A 17900-nucleotide genomic window follows, 5' to 3' on the forward strand; every position below is an offset into this window, starting at 1 on the left:
TCATTAATGGCTTCTGAAAAAAATGGGAGAAGAAATTGGGAGCGGCAATCCAAGAGAAAGAAGATGTTCATCTTATTTTATAGATCTTATGCGGCTTGATTTCTCCATCCTATGCAGCTTTATGTTAAAATAAAACCTTCTAGAGGCTAGGGAAAAAGACAAGAAGAATCAATGGATGAAGTTCCATGGCAGCAAGGTACTATTAATTTTGCTTCAGTTTTATGTTTCCTTCTTTGCAAAATTATAGTTGTAGCCACTAGCATCCCTAAAGCCAAAGCATCCAATGGGACCATTAGACCAAGTGTCAATCAGAGTCTGCTTCAGGTGAGAACCTGCTTTGAATCAAGTTGATAAAAAAGGGTGAAATTCCCTCTAGAAATGGCCATGTACACTTTGATTTTGGCAACTGATTTTGCGATAGCATCGTGCCGCCGCATACGCGGCAATCGTAAATTCTATATTTTTCTAATCCATTGAGTCTATGTGTTTGTCTATCATTGTTGCTTATTAATGGCACTTGTTAAGGTCGAAAACCTCAAGATGATGAAGCTTGATTTTGTTCATGCTGTATATATTATCTTTTTCTGGCCTATTTTTGGCTATAACGTTAATAAAGGGCTTTTCCGATGAGCCTAGCATCTCTCTCTACCCATGGGGGTTTTATTCCATGACTGTTAGGGCCAAATTGGGCTAGCCCCAAACCCTCAAAGAGATGGCCAATGGCTAGTAGGATACATCTTTGCATGACAAGACAGTAGAGATGGCTATCGCGGATGTAGGCATCAAGACCGAACGACGAAGACAAAATATGAACATTATTTCTTATTGCGGATGAAGGCATCAAGCCTAACGATAAAAATAAAAGGTGGATGGTATCTCGGATTGCGGATGTAGATTTTATATTGAACCGCGAAAACAAAATATTATTATTCTTTAATTGCGGATGTAGGCATTACGCTGAACTGCGAAGACAAAATATTATTATTCTTTAATTGCAGACGTAGGCATTTTGTCGAACCGCGAAAATAAAATATGGATATTCCTTAAAATCTCGCCATCAACTGCAAATCCAAGCCAGCATGTGCACACGAAGATTGAGGGTCCGAAAGTCTCGACAACGCAAAAACAAAGGATCAGATGTGATCCTCGGGGGGCCCCGAACCCCCTAACACTCAAAAACAAAGGATCAGATGTGATCCTCGGGGGGCCTCGAACTCCCGAACACTCAAAAACAAAGGATCACTTATGATCCTCGAACTCCTGACAACTAAAAATCAAAGATGAATAAGATCAGACATGATCTTCAAAGGGATCACCTCTAATAATTAAGGAACGAGTTCGAGGCTACGCACCTCGACCACCGAAGGTTCAAAGGGGACCACCCCTAATAATTAAGGAACGAGTTCGAGGCTTTGAACCTCGACCATCGAAGAGCAAAGGGGACCACCCTTACTAATTAAAGCCCTAGTTCGGAGTCTACAAACCTTCTCCAAATGAAGAGCAAAGGGGACCACCCCTAATAATTAAGGAACGAGTTCGGTGCTACGAACCTCGACCATCTAAGGCTCAAAGGGGACTACCCCTAACAATTAAGGAATCAATTCCAGGAATCACTCCCAAAACAAAAACAAGGTTCGATGTAACCCCCCATCGGTTCGAAAAGAACCTCTGACGAAAGTCGAAAGATCAAGATTCTCCTTAAAGCAAGTAGTGCTACATGAAAAGTTGCCTCATCAAGATAGTAGAGCTTATCCTAGTACACCTAAATGGTTAAGGGCCAAGATTTTATGAGCTTCAGAAAGCAAGCGAAAGAGAGAAATCTCGGCCACCACAGCTTCGATCAGCGGCCCCCAAAGACGAGGCAAGCAGCGTCGGCCAACGGCCCCCAAAGACGAGGCACGCAGCCTCAGCCAGCGGCCCCCAAAGATGAGGCACGCAGTCTCGACCAGCGGCCCTGAAGATAAGGCACGCAGCCTCGGCCACCACAACCTCGGCCAGCGGCCCCCGAAGATGAGGAATGTGGCCTCAACCAGCATAGCTAGGCCCTAGGCCAAAAATAACAATAAAAATATATATGTGTGCTAATTTGAGAGCTAGCCCCTCTCTACCATATATGTGTGCTAATTTGAGAGTTGGCCCCTCTCTACCATAGGAAAATCCCCGAACGTCTCTATCACCTCAAGTGACCTAATCACCCTCTGCATGGCAAGAGTGAAAGGGCACTGGGAGACTTGAAAAGAGAATTCAACATTTGAGACTGCTAACCCAATTTTTAGTAGAACTTTTTTACAGAGGCTCAGAAAAACAATGACGACTACTCCTTCAGCTGCCCAACCTCCTCGCTCAATCAGCTCAAGGAGTGGGGGGCAAGTGATGAGGAATATTTACAGGGGGCAATTTTACTGTACTACCCTTGGGAGGTTACCATTAACTTGGAGCCATGTGTGCCAGTAAAGGCCAATATGCAATCGCCACATGTCAAGTTCTAAGAGTTCCAAGTGTCTTTATAATCTCTATTATGATTTTGAATTGGAAAGAGATAGAGAAGAAGATTCAGTCAACCAATAATATCTCCAACATCCCAATAATTATCTCTATTAGGGAATATTATCTTTTCTCCCCATGGAAAGGGGATCGACCTCTATTTTTGAAAGATATCTTATCTCTTAAAGGAAAGGCCAAGGGACATCTATAAATAGAGGACAACCTCTACAGGTAGGGGATCTGATTTCTAAGGGACTCTTCTATTATTTTTTCTATGACTATCTCCAATTTATAACCCTATGAACTGACTTAAGCGTCAGGAGGGATCATGGGGAGCAAGTCCCCACCCTTTTTGCAAGTACTTGGTTCAAAACAGAAGAAGGTGATCGGCTCTGCATCATCAGCGAGGCTTCCTTAGAGGTGTCAAAAGGGCCGGGTGGCACGCGGGCTGGGCTTTGGCCTGGCTCGTCACTGTTCAAACTGGCCGGGCCAAAGAATTTGGGCCCACGGCCTGGCCCGTCTAAGAGCCCAGCCCAGCTCGGCCCGTGGCCCACTAGGCCCAGCCCGTTGGGACCCTATGGGTCGGGCCTAGTCAATTAGGCCCTTATGGGTTGGCTCGTTGGGCCCTTATGGGCTTGGCCTGTGAGGCCCTTATGGGCTCATAAAATTGATGGCCTCCAATCATCATGTTGGGTTGGTATGATTTCACATAATGATCTTGTGATACAAGAGTTAAAAATTAATTGGCTCTGGGTACACAGTCTGCTTGAAATTTAAGTTCAAGCTTGACTTAACTCTAATTCAATTTTATCTAACTAACTAAGTTTTCATCAAAGTTTGACCCAGTGCAAGTTAATTAGTATCATCATTAGGCCCTGACAAACACTAAGCGAATTAATTAATGATTGTGAGAAAGAGTGAGTAATAGAATAAATTATAAGTAAGCAGAGGGTTTGATGATTAGCTTTAATCATGGGCGCATCACCCACACTAAGCAGATTAATTAATGATTTTGCAATTTGCATGTTGCTTTTCTTGTGAGTTGACATAAAGGCAAAGCATGTCAGAAGTCTTGTGACAACTCATTATGTCTTTATAAATTTTGCAATTTGCATGTGTTTCACTGTTTTGCTTGTGAGTCCACAACTTGACATAAAGGCAAAGCATGCCATAAGTCTTGTGACAACTCATTATGTCTTGCTATTTGAAATTGAATATTCACCCATAAGGGCTGCCTAACAAATGTTCCCTAACCTTTACTCACAACGTTTGAAAATTTGAAGGCTAGCAGATATAACTTAACAATGACAAGGCTGGCAAGGCTCAGACTATTAACTTTATAAAAGCTTTAAATATGCTACTTTCTTTTGTTATATAATATATATTATAAATATATGTGATCTATAATATAATATTATATCTGTTATGTATAATATAATATAATAACATATTATATATCAATTTTAAGTCATAGGAGTTATTTTTGGAATTTTCAAGTATTTTCCCAAGAAAGTGCATAAAATACCAAAAATGACAATGAGATTCCTTGCAGTATCATTGATAGGAAAGTAAATGGTGGGAAGGCATCAAACGCCATCAAAAGTATCCTTCATGATGACCACCAATGGTGCATTTGGCTGCTGAGTCAAGCTGTCACCCACGTTTGCCAGGCTGCCTGACAAATGTTCCCTAACCTTTCTGTCACAACGTTTGAAAATTTGAAATTCACAGAAGTTCGAATTTTTCTTAAGATTTGAATTTGAAATTCAAATTTGTAAGTCTCTTGATTTTCTATAAATAGGTGAACAAATATGAGTTATTTTTATTTCCTCTCGAATTCCATGCAATTCTGTTGTTCAATTGTTAGTTCTTATGTATTTTTGCCTTTCTATTTTATAAGTTTTATCCATTCACAATTTAGATATTATCCTTATCAATAATAATGTCTTTCCTTCGTCGCTCAAAATCCACCCGTTTTTCTCGTGGGACTCCTTCTGGTTCTATGGATCCACCACGGTCTAGCACATCTAACCCTATAATCCGTCCACCTCGTCGTCCTCAGCCCCAACCCCCAGTGGATTTCATTCGTGATTTGTATAACACAAATTATGCAGATCAGGATGAAACACTTCCACCTGACTTACTAGAAGAAGATGATAACATCAATTTTGTTGGGCCTGCTGATTTTCCACCCCCACCAACACCCAGAGAGAACGAAGAAGATGATGCAGGTCCGTCAAATGTGGGAGCTGTTAGGAAAAGACAGCGAACAAGTGTTGTTTGAAACTATTATGAAATAGTTCAGGTTGAAGGCGAGGGTGAAAGGGCCCGATGTAAGGTATGTAAAAAACGTCTTGTGTGTGGTGATGGAACAGGTCATCTAAAAAGGCATGCAGCAAAGCAAGAGGAGGCAATAGCCTGTAGTGAAAAAGGTAGTACACAAACTCAATTAAATCTTTCAGGTAATATTTATCGCTATAATCCAGAATTAGACAAGGAGTATTTAGCTAAAATGATAATTAAATCAGAATGCACTTTTTTGTTTGCACAAGATCCCGCTTTTAAGTGGTATTGTAAAACTGTACACAATTTATAGTCTAGAGGTTTCTCTAGGAACACTATTAGAAATGAAGCAATGAGATTATTTTTAATATATAAAGATAAGCTAAAAAATATATTTAATCAACTTACTAGTAAAATCTCACTTACGTCTGACATATGGTATGGCGGACTAACAAATAATCATTATTTATGTGTGACAGCCCATTGGATAGATGACATGTGGGCTATTCAAAAAAGAATAATTACTTTTAAAGAACTTGTAGAAGCACACAGTGGAAACTACATCGCTCAAGCAATTTCACAGTCCGTATTAGATTACAATATTTTAGAAAAATTATTTGTTATTTCTTTTGATAATGCTAGTAATAATAATGTCGCAGTGAAATGATTAAAACTTTCTGTGCCCTTAATTTTAAGGGGAAAATTGTTTCACAATAGATGTACATGTCACATTTTAAATCTATGTGTTCAAGATGGTCTTCGTGTAGGTTCAGAGTCATTAGAAAAAGTAAAAAGTTGTTTAAAATTCATACGCACTAATACGTTTAGACTTAGAGAATGGAAACAATTAGTTCATGCTTATCAACTGCCCTATAAAAAATTTCCAAAAGACATTGAAACTAGATGGAACTCAACATTTTTGTTATTACAAATGATAACACCATATAAAGAACTTTTAACAATGTTTTGGAATAAAGAAATGCCACCATCTCATCACATAACTAAACTTGATTGGAATTTGTTAGATATACTTATTTTTATATTAGAACAATTATATCATGCTACAGTTACATTTTTTGGTTGTAAATACCCAACAACTCACATTTTTTTAAGAGAAATATATAGTATAGTAAATTGTTTCAATGAATATAGAGAACATCAAAGTTACATGCCATTTCTTGACCCAATGGAAGCAAAATTTAGGAAATATTGGACGCAAATTCCACCACTTTACCTAATAGCTAGTACGTTAGATCCCACACAAAAGTGGAATGTTGTAGATGGTTTTTTAGATTTTTATGGCAATGCTATGAATATTGATACAGATGATACGAAATATGAAGTTAAACAATTAGTATATGAAATGTATAATATGTACGAATTTCATTTTAAACCTAGACAACAAGTTGAAGACTCATCAAAACAAACAAAATCCAAAGGAAATTTAAAATTTGAATTTTCAAAATTTTTGAGAAGTAAACAATAAAAAAAAAACAACTATAACGTCAAGTAGTGCATTTAATGAATTAGACTTTTATTTAAATAAAGATATGCAATTTTCTGATGATGAAATAAATATTTTTGATGTTTTGGCCTGGTGGCGCCTAAACCGACACACATATCCTGTTTTGGCTGCCATGGCTCGTGAGGTACTAACTCCTCTGGTGTCCACAGTACCATCGGAGTCTGCTTTCTCTGTAGGTAATAGGGTGTTAGATCCAAAAAGATCAAGATTATCACCAAAAATATTAGAAATGTGTGTTTGCTTTAAAGATTGGCTCGATGTGGAGTTCGAACAACAAGGGATCGAGTTAGTAGATGAATCAAGTGAAGATGATGTTGGTAACTAGCTAAAGCCACTTTACCTTTGCAATTTTGTACTATTTTCTTTTATTTAATCGAAAAGATGTAAAAATTTAATTTAACTATTGTACTCCCTCACCAATCAATATTGGCAATCGCCATTTGAGTGATGAGAGTTTTTTGCTAACCGCAAGATAATGATCTTGCTGTAGCAATGGATTTAAAAATTCTCTACCTCTAAAAAGAGACTAGGATTATTAGGGATGGTTGCTAGCTCATGTAAAATAGATAAAAAAAATTATTTTATTGAACTTCTTCAAGTGATGGCTTGAAGAGAGAAGAGTAGGCCATTTGTTTACCAAATGGTTCAAACCTCTATAAATTGTAGTGTCCCTTGCTCATTTATTTTTTTAATTATGTTATTTTTTATTAATTATTGATATTGGATGCTAAACAATTTACATTTCGCAATATATATAAATAATAGCCATCAATATATTTAAAATTTTCAAGCTAAATTTTTTATATATTTAAATTATAAATAAACATTTTTTTTTATATGTGTATTATTTTTCATATCAATTCACAAGAAAATTTATAAGGCATATAGAATTTTGAAATATAAAATAATGAAATAATATTTAAAACTTAAGATGAAAAATTGTTTAAAAAGAAAAAAAAGAAAAAAAATAGTTTTTATATATACATTATTTTGATATTTATATATGTATATATTATATGCATTATTTTTAAAAAATTATTTAAAAAAAAAAGGAAAAAAGGGGGTCGGGCCCATCGGGCCAGGCCCGCTAGGCTTTGTGGGCTAAAGGCCAGGCCCGACCCGGCCCTTTAGCTCACGGGCTGACCCGGCCCGGCCCGGCCCCCCTGTAGGGAGGCCGTGGATCGGGCCGGGCCCTATCCACGCTAAAGTGGGTCGGGCCCAGCTCGACCCTTTTAATAAAAGGGTCGGCTTGGCCCGTTTAAAAAGTCTGTGGGCTGATCCAGGCCAATCCGGGCCAGGCCGCTTCCTATGTGCGCTGCAAAGCTTCCTGCCGCCCCCAAGTATCTGCTCCTCTTTCTTCACATTATTATACACATATATATAAATATGCATGTGCAATCTCCACCCTAGTCAACACATTCACGCAACTTCCATTAATAATATAATATGTATTGTATATAAATAGTATAATATATAATATAAAATATAATATTTAATCTACTATTAATTATATTCATTTTAATTAAATTATAATACTAATTATTTATAATATTTATTTTTTATTTATATTATTATAGTATTAATTTTAAAATTAACTTTATAATAATTTTTTAATTTTTAATTTAATTTTTTTTTATTTTTTTATTTTTTAACCTAAACACCAAGTAGTATTCTTATAAAATAATAAGAAATACTAAAAATTAAATATATGCAAAGAAAACTAAAAATACTAGACAATTCTAGAAAATATATATATAAAATACTAAAAACACTATTTAATTATGATTAATAAATATGTGAATAAATTCCCACATTAAATACCCCCAAACTTGAATTATTGCTTGTCCTCAAGCAAAGAAAAGAAATTATATTCTCAAAGCACAAAACTTATATTCGGAATCATTCATCATATTCAAATCCTTTGTTATGCCCACATCTAAATCCTCAATCTAAAATGAAACAATAGCAAATAAAGAAAATTAAGCATACTTACATTCCGAAATTCAAGAATTCATACAAAATTCTAAACTCAATCATGCTTTGTCATGTTCCCTGCACGATCAAATAATGCAACAACCATTCTTACAACAATTCATTCTCACTACTACAAATAAAGGTAGCAAAGTAGGGTTCCTTTTTTTTCTTCTCTCTCTGTTTTTTTTTTTCTTTATTTCTTTCTTCTTCTTTTTTTAAACTTAATGAGTGCATTTTATGCTCCATCTCGTTTTTTCTTGTCTACTTTTTTTTTTTTTTTTTTACTGAAAGAGTGCATTTTATGCTCCATCTCGTTCAACATTATTCACCCTATTTGGTTAAAACCTGTTTAGGCTTAGTTCAGAAGGAACAATTACAAGAAAAGAATTACATTTATCTTTCATGCATAGTTACACAACTCACACAACTTCGCAAAGAACATGCACTTCAATGATCTTAGAACCCAAGTATACTTAATCTTGCTCTATAAGATATTGCACATTCCAAATCAAATACTCAATGTTAAACACAATAAAGAATTCAAATGCAAATCATGATTCCAAATAGCAGATTCTGTTTATTTTAACTTTCACAAAATTTTATAGTCTAGGGGTTGGCCAAATATGCACTTGATATAAGTTTTGCAAAAGATTTTCACATCAAAAACACCCAAGAAAAACAAATAGCATATTTCAACAATTAATAATTCCACCCCCCAAACTTATTTAACACATTGTCCTCAATGTGAAAGAAAAAGAAGGAGAATGAAAAATGAATACTCCCCTGGTCTCATAATTGAACATTATGAATACCCATGCCAGTCCAAATTGAATCAGCTTTATTTTTCTTTCTTTTGAACCTGCACATCATCACAAGTATGGGTTATTGGTCATACTTATTCAACAAAACTAAAATTAATAAAACAAAAAAAAGGAAAAAGAGCTTGGGTTGCCTCCCAAGAAGCACTTCTTTATAGTCATTAGCTTGATTATCTTGGAGACTCTAGTTGGCTCATGCAACTGAAGGACTGAGTTGCCCTTCTCGAATCCACCATCTTCATAGTGCTTCAGGCGATGTCCATTAACCTTGAAAGATTCTTCTGTGTCATTGAAAATCTCCACAACGCCATAAAGATGTATCTGCTTAATGGTGAAAGGACCATACCATTTTGATTTCAACTTGCTTGGGAAGAGCTTGAGCCTAGAATTGTAGAGAAGAACTTTCTCTCCAATCTGGATCTCTTTCTTGTTAATATGTTTATCATGCCATCTCTTGGTGTTGTCCTTGTAGATCCATGCATTCTCATATGCTGCTTCACGACATTCCTCTATCTCTTTAAGTTTCAATTTTCTATGAGTACCTGCATCAAGAAGCTTGATCACCTCTTTCTTAACCACGTTTTGCATCATCGGGTTGAGCCTTCTTTGTGGTTGCATAGTTGGTTTGTAGTTACCTTCCATAAGTATCTTGTGTGTGCAAATGGAAGGGCTTATTCCTTGAATATCTGATATGGTCCAACCAAAAGCCCTTTTATGTTTCTTGAGCACTTGTAACAACCTTGCCTCCATGTCACTTGTCAAAGAGAATGAAATAATCACAGGTAAGGATGAAGAGCCTTCTAAAAATCTATATTTCTAATGAGATGGAAGACGTTTAAGCTCAAGTGAATGTGGCTTTTTAATGGATGTCTTGGGCAGTTTCATCAGTGGTCTCTCCAACTTCTCATATCTTGGTCCATGCTGCTTAGTACAGGTTTGCTAGGAGGGTGAATTTGCCTCCAACATCTTGACAATCTCCTCATATGCATCCTCCTCTCCACCTATAGTAGTTGACTTTACTAAACAACCCTCCAAAGGGTCTTCAAACCTGTTAGCTTGAAAGCAATCATACACAACACAGTCAATAACATCAAGTCTATAACAAGTTTGGTCTTTTGCTGGATGCTTGAGAGCTTAAAACACATTAAACGTTACTTGGTCGTCTTGGACCCTCAACACAAGTTGTCCTTGCTGGACATCTATCAAAGCTTTACCTATAGCTAGAAATGACCTCTCTAAAATAAGGGGAACCACAAGGTCTTTAATCATATCCAAGACAATGAAATCAATTGGGAATATGAATTTGTCTACCTTTACCAAAACATCTTCCACAACACCTTTTGGCTGCTTGATCGATCTATCCACGAGCTGCAAAGTGATTGTGGTTGGCCTTGGTTCTCCCAAACCTAGTTTCTTGAAAATAGTTAAAGGCATGAGATTAATACTAGCTCCTAATCACACAAAACTTTATCAAAACAAATATCACCAATAATACAAGGGATAGTAAAACTCTCTGGATCCTTAAGCTTTTGTGGCAACTTGTTTTGCACAATGGCAGAGCACTCTTCACTCAGCTTGATTGTCTCAAATTCTGTTAGCTTCCTCTTGTTGGCTAAAATCTCTTTTAAGAACTTGGCATATATAGCTAGGGACTTATGTGATAGCATCTAAAAATAGAATATTGATGTGTAGCTTCTTTAACATCTCAAAGAACTTGGCGAATTGTTGATTTTAGTGCTGCCTGAGTCTTTGAGGAAAGGCAATGGTGGCACGTATTGTAATGACCCGATCGAGCGATAGGAAGGACCGAAACAACTTACCCTAATGGGCCTACGCGAACTTCCCAGGGGGTCACCCATCCCTGGATTACCCCGGGTTAAGCACGCTTAACTTGGGAGTTCTTTGCCAACATTCAGCCCAAAAGGTATCCAGCTGGTGTTGTTTTCTTTTTTACACTATCCTCGATATATACTAACTTCTCTGGGCTCTCAGGGGTATTACATTCTCCCCCCCTTAAGCACATGACGTCCTCGTCATGCGACCTTACAACCGATCCCAGATCTCTCCCCCCTTGCATGGCCGATGTGGGATTCGCCTAAGGTGCCTACACGCACCCCCCATAGGGGCCTACACACCCCCTCCTCGGGACTCAGCCTCCTCGCTGAGGTTTGCCCCACCACCGTGCTCAGAGGCTCGGGGGTCGGCTCTGATACCACTTGTAATGACCCGATCGAGCGATAGGAAGGATCGGAACAACTTACCCTAATTGGCCTACGCGAACTTCCCAGGGGGGTCACCCATCCTTGAATTATCCCGGGTTAAGCACGCTTAACTTGGGAGTTTTTTGCCAACATTCAGCCCAAAAGGTATCCAGCCTGGTGTTGTTTCCTTTCTTACACTATCCTCGATATATACTAACTTCTCTGGGCTCTGGGGGTATTACACGTATGGCTTGACATTAGGATCTGAAAACTTGATTTTTAGTGACCACTCATACTCACATTTTGCTTCCATCTAGTTTGGCCTTCTTTGTGTTGTCTCAACTTCTTTTAGTTTAGTCTCATAAAATTCTCTTGGTGGAAGCACTTCTCCTTGGATCATCCCCTCTTGCTCGCTCACGGGTTCAATTGCTTTAGGTGGATCCTGCAACTCCTTTCCACTCCTTAGCGTGATAGCATTGGCTTGCTGTAACATCCCGATCGAGCGATAGGAAGGACCGAACAACTTACCCTGATGGGCCTACGCGAACTTCCCAGAGGGGGTCACCCATCCCTGGATTACCCCAGATTAAGCACGCTTAACTTGGGAGTTCTTTGCCAACATTCAGCCCAAAAGGTATCCAGCTGGTGTTGTTTCCTTTCTTACACTATCCTCGATATATGCTAACTTCTCTGGGCTCTCGGGGTATTACACTTGCTCTCTTGGATTGGTATCTGTGTTGCTTGGTAAAGAGCCTTGGGGCCTAGAAGAAAACATTTTGGCAATCTGCCCAACCTGTACCTCCAAGTTTCGAATAGATGCCTTCTGGTTCTGAAATTTGATTTCCATACCTTGGAATCTTGTCTCAGTAGTATTTATGAACTTGGTCATCAACTCCTCTAAGTTTGGTTTCTTCTCTTGTTGTGGCTGGAATCGAGAAGGTAGTTGATGGTTTATGGCATTATGATTGCTCCATGAGAGATTGGGGTGGTTGTGCCATCTGAGATTGTAAGTGTTACTGTATGGATTCTATTGCTGACAATGGAAATTCCCTACAAAGTTGGCAGATTCTGGCACACTTGTAAAAGTATTCCCCATTTAGCACTCTATTGAACCGTGTCCTACTGCTCCACATAAGTCACAAGTGATGCTCTTGGTAGGCATGTAACGACCTGTTGGTGGGTTTAGAAGTTTATCAATATTTTAATTATGAAAATTTGGAGATTTGCTCTATTAAATTAAATGTTGGGAAATATTCTTATGTGTCAAAATGCATGTATTTAAATTCATTAATTGAGTTTCCCATTTGGGCCAAGTGTTTAAGGTCAATGAATGTGATGGGTTTAGAAAAATCCTATGGGCCTAAAATGAATTGGGCCATTAGTGAGGTGGGCCTGGGCATTATATATATATATATACATATGTGCATATTTTTATGTGGCAAAATTTATGCAAATAAATGATGTATTAAATTAATGGATTGGGCTTTGGAACTTGGGTTGAGCCTAAGGGGAGATTTTGTATATTTTAATTGTTGTAATGTTGTGAAGCCCATTGGGCTTAAGGATATGTTGAGGCCCTTTTAATAGGCTAATGAAATGGGCCATTATATTTAATTGGGCCAATGAGTTGGGCTTGGGCCCATGTATTTATATGAGTGGACTTTTTGAAATGAGGCTTAGGCCCATGTATATAATAATGAGAGATGGAATTAAATAAATGGAAATTATATATATATATTTTTGTATTTTGTTGATTAAAAGAAAAGAAGAAAGAAAATGCAAAATGCAAAGTGACCAAATGGTCCTTGCTTTATTAAGAAAGGAAAGGGTAATGATGTAAATTTCATAATGGAGTGAATAAAGAAATTGGAAGAAAAGGGAATTTAAATGAGAAATTTCCAAAAATGGGCATTGGATATTTTGAATTTGTGTGAGTGTACAAGGTGGGCAAAAGGGTAAAATTGGAAAAGGGGTGGTTGGGATGGACTTGCAGCCCATTTTCCCCCCATGCTTTCTCTTCTTTTACTTCTTTCTCCAATATTTCCTTCCTCTTTCTTCTTTCTTTACGGCAGAAACTTCTTCTTCTCATTTCTTCTTCTTCTTCTTCTTCTTCTTCTTCTTCTTCTATATTTCTCTTATTGCTGGGAGCTTTAAGGTTGCAGCTAAGGAGACTTTTTCTTTTCTTCCGTTTAGGCATCTTTCAAGGCAAGTTCTCCTTGCACTCTTAGTTTCTTTTGTACAAGCTTGTCCTTCTTGTTTATTAAGATGTTAAAATGTTTCATGACTTGTTATCTTCTCATGGTTAAAAGTATTGTTGGTATCAGTTGTATATTTTTGCCATTTTTTCTTTGATCCGTATGTTGCGTATTGTTATGTCAAGCCTTTGTTGGGTCTTGTTGATGGTTTCGTTGGGGTTTGTTCACCACATTCTTCCTTCAAGGAATGACTTTGGTGGGTTAGGAAGCTAGAATGAGAGTTTTGGAGAGTTTGGTGTCCATTTTGAGTATTTTTGGTGGGTTTTTGGCCCTTTTTATGCGTTCTCGGCCAAGTCGACTTGCCCAGGTGGTCAAGTCAACTCGGGCCGAGTCGACTTGGTTTTGGGCGAGTTGACTCAAGCCAAGTCGACTCGGATTTCTGTCGAGTCAACTCGGCCGTAGCTTTGACTACTCTGCGCATGCTTGGCTTTTTTGGCCATAACTTTTGACGTAGAACTCAGAATTATGATCCGTTTGAAGAGTTATAAACTAAACTTCCAGGGCTTCGATTTGATATATAATATTATATATTTCAAATTTTATTTGATCTGATTAAAGCTTTTCTTAACCCAAATCAAGTGAGAGTGTTAAAGTAAATTGTTTTTAAATGCTCCCTTAGATATCCCTCAATCCTCTAAATGATAAGATGTGTTTGAAGATATATAGATGTAAATACATGGGATTCATAAGATAAAAATACAATTGACTTGCATGAGGAGGTATAATAATAATCATTTGGGAGATTGTTGAGAAATATCCTTGGTTGGTATGTTCATGGAGTCTCACGAGGGATGCATTGATAACTCTAGATAAATAATTATCCTTAAATAAAATGGAGTGGCCATAAAAAGATGTGATTGAAGATATGTATATGTGCATAAATGGGCTCATGAGTGAGTATGTTATTGAATGTTTAAATGTGCATGATGTGTACATTTCTATAATGGAGCATGTGTATTATATTTATGTGAGATCTCATGAGCACTGCATGGCATTATTATTTGCGCATCTATTATTTTGCGCAGCGGTTATGTACCGCAGGATGAAAAATAGATATCCTAAAGAGTGCCTGACGCAGGTGAGGTGGCCATATAGCCCAGTAGGCGATGTTCAAGCCACTGAGTGGCAAATTGATTATATATATATATGTATGCATTCATGCATGTGAATAAAAGGGCTTTAAGAGCCAATGTGATCCATGTATATGGAAGGCTGTGTGAGCCAATGCGATGTATGGAGATTTATGTATTTATTAGAAATGAATCGATGCATAACATGCATAATGGCAATGGCATTGGAATGATTTTATTGATGGTAATTAAATGGGAAATGCTACCGTATTTGGAAAGTCGGATCTATTCCACTTGGGATTTTTCCATGCCTTAACCCTATTGCTTCATTGTTGTAGCATATGGTTGCTCATCTAATGGTTTTATAAATGAGAATTGAAGGATGGGTTTAAATTGTATTGGAGAGTCAGGTGTACTCTATTTTGTATCCATCCCTTCATTCATGCTTTCAATATTATATATATATATATGTTTACTTATCGAGCCTTATGGCTCATTTTGAAATATGGGTTGATGATCCATAAGCAAGTGTTTTTCTTGAGGATGTTGTTGTCCAGTCCAAAAGGCATGAAACCAATAGGTATTTGGATGTTGGGTAATGGTTTTCTTTGGCTCTGAATTATTCATGCCTTCATATATCGTTCTACGGATTCTTTCTTTTGCTATATACTTGCTGAGCCTTGTGGCTCACGTTGTTTCTTTTGTCATTCCAGGTAATGGAAGATAGATATTCGTGGGGCATGTTTAAATTAGTTGTGTACAGAGATGTCCCGACCTCAAAGAGTTGTGGGTGTATGTTGAGGGCAAGAAATAGAGGGTTCATTTTATTTTAAAGCCTGAGTGCCCTTTTACTTTGAAAATGTATGGGCAGTAAGCCCAAGATGATAATGTACTGAATGATATGAAATTTATTATGGCTCCTATTGTTAGTGAGAAAACTCGGATAGGAAATTTCTTGAAAATTTTGAGTATCTGTATCTATCCTTAACGGACCTTCTCTCAGACTTCATGTGTTAGCGGAAAAATCCGGGAGCGGGCCTTGACAAGGCATGGGTGGGTTGCATAAATTGTCCAATTTTGCATTAAGGGCAGCCACTTAAGCAGATAAAGCACTGATGTTGCTCACTTCATTTCCTACAGTTGGTCTCCTCATTGGTAACCTGTCACTACAAGAAAAATGTATTTTAGCGACGAAATTTTCGTTGCAAATTTTTTTAAATATTTTTTTAATTTAGCGACGAAATTAGTGACGGAAACCTCTTCACTAAATTTAGCGACGGAAATCCCGTCACTAAAAATAAAAAATATTAAATAAAAAATTAAAATTTAGCGACAGTGTCAACCTCGTCGCTAAAAAATAAAAAAAATTAAATAAAATAATTCAAATTTAACGACGGGTCAACTCGTCGCTAAAAAATTAAAAAACAAATAATTCAAATTTAGCGATGGGTCAACCCTATTACTAAAAAATAAAAAAAAATTAAATTAAAAAAATTAAAATTTAGCGATGGGCCAATCTTGTCGCTAAAAAATAAAAAAATTAAATAAAAATTAAAATTTACATAAAAATAATTTAAATAAAATTAAAAAAAAATAAAAAAATTTAAATTTAGTGACGGGGTACACCCATCACTAAAAAATAAAAAAATTTAAATAAAAAAATTAAAATTTAGCGACAGGATATGCCTGTTGCTAAACAATTAAAAAAATTAAATAAAAAAATAAAAATTTAGCCACCGGAAATTCTCGTCGCTAAAATATAAAAAATAATTAAAAAGAATTAAAATTTAGCGACGGGACAATCCCGTCACTAAAAGATAAAAAAAATTTAAATTTAGTTACGGGGTCAATCCCGTCGCTAAAAAATAAAATAAATTAAGTAAAAAATAAAAAATTATTTAAAAATTTTACATTTAAACATATCATAATAATTTTTACTAACATTAATAGTAGTAAAAATTAAACTAATAATTTTTAAATATATTACAAATTAAAATCAAAATAAAAACATAATTTTTCACTGCTAATATAATAATTAATAAAGTTTTATTTAAATTAATAACAAAATAAAATTAAAATTAAAATTAATATTCATTTCCCTTTACTAACATTAATATTAAAATTAATATCATTAAATAAGTTTTGAGAAATTTTTGTATATAAATATAATTATGAAATATTTGGAAGAGAATACTATAAATATATTTTATATACATCAATAAACAAAAAGACTTCTAGATTGTCTGGCTCGCGCGCGGAACTTGGTCATGAGAGGTTGGGGGTTCGAATCCGGTGAAGAGCTTGAGATAATAGCTGGGAATAATATCCCAGTGCTGCCACGTGGAGAGCAGAGGCGTAGCCACATGGCGCACATGAGGGGAGGCCAGGGCCAAGCGCGTGTTGAATTTTGAATTTTGGGGTTGAATTTAACGACGGGCTCAACCGCGTTACTAAAAAATAAAAAAAACTAAAATTTAGCGACGGGCTCAACCCCGTCACTAAAAAATAAAAAAATTAAAATTTAGCGATGGGCTCAAACCCATCGCTAAAAAATAAAAAAAATTAAAAATTTAGCGACGGGGTTAACCTCGTCGCTAATTCGTGACGGGTACAACCTCATCACTGATTCCGTTGCTAAAAAATACTCGTCGTTAAATTTTAGCGATGCCCTTTTTAGCGACGAAAAGGTATCCGTCACTAAATCCGTCGCTAAAAAATTTAGCGACAGATTTTGATGTTTTAGCGACGGAATTTTTCATCTCTAAAACGCTGCTTTTTTGTAATGTGTTAGCTTGCCATTGATAACTGTTGGACGCTATTTCATCCAACAACTCATAAGCTTCATCGGGTGTCTTCCTCATAATGGTACCTCCTGCAGCTGCATCAATCATAGAATAATTAGTAGAAGATAACCCATTATAGAAAGTTTGTACCTGAAGCCACATGGGTAATTGGTGGTGTGGACACTTCCTTAACAACTCGTTGAAGCACTCCCAGGCTTCATACAATGTCTCCATCTCATACTGCACAAAAGTAATGATATCATTTCACATCTTTGCAGTTTTTGATGGTGAAAGTACTTAGCTAGATACTTCTGGGCCATGGCATCTAGGGAGGCAAATGAGCCGAGCCATTTGGGCTCGGTTTGGTACTCGGTTCAGTAAAAATTCGTTCAGGGTATGTTCATTAAGGTAAATGAGTCATGCTTGAGCCTAAATTTGAAGCTTGATTTGTTAACAAGCTGAGCTTGAGCTAAGCAAAATTTGGCTCGATAGGCTCACGAGCTAGCT

The 17900-nt window shown here is 36.7% G+C and overlaps 1 non-coding gene across 1 annotated transcript; it reads left to right on the forward strand.

Annotated features, from left to right (window-relative positions):
• Positions 1-17559: 17559 nt before the first annotated feature.
• Positions 17560-17666, forward strand: LOC127787760 (small nucleolar RNA R71). The gene has a single exon (XR_008020224.1). It is a non-coding gene; the product is annotated as a small nucleolar RNA R71 (small nucleolar RNA).
• The last annotated feature ends 234 nt before the right edge of the window (positions 17667-17900 follow it).

Source organism: Diospyros lotus, chromosome 12 (genome assembly GCF_014633365.1).
Source record: "Diospyros lotus cultivar Yz01 chromosome 12, ASM1463336v1, whole genome shotgun sequence".
Classification (NCBI taxonomy): Eukaryota; Viridiplantae; Streptophyta; class Magnoliopsida; order Ericales; family Ebenaceae; genus Diospyros; species Diospyros lotus.